Source organism: Populus euphratica, unplaced genomic scaffold, assembly GCF_000495115.2.
Source record: "Populus euphratica unplaced genomic scaffold, PopEup_1.0 scaffold1342.1, whole genome shotgun sequence".
NCBI lineage: Eukaryota > Viridiplantae > Streptophyta > Magnoliopsida > Malpighiales > Salicaceae > Populus > Populus euphratica.
Window position 1 is genome coordinate 1,382 of NW_011501192.1, and position 2,236 is coordinate 3,617.

Consider the following 2,236-nt stretch of genomic DNA (forward strand, 5'->3'; position numbering starts at 1 on the left):
GGATTTAATAACTGATTTATTAAAACCTTAAGAATTTGAATAATATGTGGTTTGTTGACTTTAGTTGCTATTAAAGGTGATGTTTGTGTTTTTAACAAAGAAAATATAAAAAAAAAATTTTGCATGTTGCGTACGGCTAATATCTTAACATGTTTTGAAGGTTCTTTTTTATAAATAATATTGAAAGTTTTGAAAATGTGTTTTAGCATGAATTTTTTAAATATAATAAAAATTATTTCTCTTGCATTTCTCGATTTTATAACATGTTTGTAAAACTCCAAAGGATATTGGCCAATATTTCAAAAAATACAAAAATCTTATTTTGAGGGGAATCCATCAATTATTCATCGTTAATGTTTGGATAAAAAAATTCTAAATTGATGAATATCCAAAATATTATTGGAAATAACTTGTTATTGTTCACTGTAAATATTTGGATAAAAAACTCCTAAGTGGTAAATATCCAAAATAATTTTTTAGAAATAATAAGTCATCGCAAATACTTTAATGAAGACTTGATTATAATTGAGGACATTTTAATTTCTGATTCCATGGTTTATGAGCCGTGAGAGTATGGAACACTAAGACAAAAATAGGCTTTTAAAGCGCCTTGAATTTCCTTATATTTCTAAATTTTTGTCCATTCTCCTTGTGATTTATGAGTTGCAAAACTCTTGAAATACTAAGGGAAAAATGAGCTTTTAAAGCACATGGAATCTCCTTGGATTTCTATCTTAATAAATTTAATCTGAATCAAACACAGATTTCAAGAGATTTGCATTGGTTCTACTTGGTACTTTGTAAAACATATCTAAGGGTGTGATCCACATAGACAAAGGGTTATTTCTTTTTAAACTTTCAACTCAAATCTATTTATCATAGCAAAACCTAGTAGGGGTGTTAATATCTTCCCTTTATACAACCAGTCCCTTACCTTAGAATATCTAAAAAACCAATTAGGTTTCTTAGTGACCATAATACTAGGTGGCGACTCCCTCATTCATAAAAACAAAACAAACCCAAAATCAATCAATTGTCGCCGCGCTCTGCCTTGAGGGCACGACACCTTTTACTCGTTCATTTCTTTTATACTGCTTTACAAAATCCCAAATTTCATTTGTTGTTTTCAGTGTCATAATTCTGGTAAAAATTGAAGATGAAATAGTTGCAAATAAACTAGCATTTGCCTTTGATTTTCTTTGCCTCTTCTTCTTATGATTTTTAATTTGAGCGATGGTTGGATTATCGAGCAAAGGAGGAACTTCATATGTATCTGCAATAGCTTCCCACTGATCATTAGCATCAAGATATGCTTCCATTCGAACAACCCACACTTGCTAATTGGTTCCATCAAACACCGGAGGTGCCATTACATTCGATGGAGAGTCTGTACTCATTTTAAGTTGATTGGTTTTTTGTGTTTAGATTAAGGAAGGTTGTAAGTGTTTATGCTCTCTCAACCTCACAGGTCTCTCAAGAAGTTTTTGGCTCTTATACCAATTTGATGGTTTTGACAGAAAATTTAAATGTTAACAAAGAACAAAGCTATTCTGAAAACTTCGTTATCTTTATTGATGAACATAAGTCTTATTTAAACAACTCCTTAAAAGAACAAAAGCAGATAAACATCAGCAAAATCTGCTGCTGTTTGTTACATAACAGAAAAGAAGATTATGACAAATCCTAACAAACTTTGAAAACTTCAAATTAGAAAGAGTTTTATTTAACACTAAACTCTTTCAATCTTCCGCGTCAGCAGCTTCTGAGACATTAATTCAACAAATGCTATTGTTTCACTTTTTTTTACGACTATGGATGGAAATAATTGTTGATTATGTGTAGGCTAAGTTAAATATCTCAACAGTGGTCCTTCAATTTCATAAGCAAATGCGCTTTCACTACTCCAACAAAAAGAAAATGTTTTTGCAAACTATGTTTTGTCCATAGTGTCTCTTTTCCTCAATTTATGAACATGAAACCTTAAAGTTTTAATTGTTTCTTTTCCAGCCATTTGATTGGATTAAAAAGACCTTTTTCGAGAAAGCAAACACTGAAGAGAAGTGAAGAAGAATCAACTTTCTGGTAACAGCTTTCTGATTTCTTCTTTCAGGTTGCTGAGAAAAACCATGAACAACGTCGATATGAATAATGTTGTTTAATTTTGCTCTTTATTGATGAGATCTTGTTGTTCATGACAATGATTTGAGAATTAAACGCTTTTGTTTCCTGTTATATA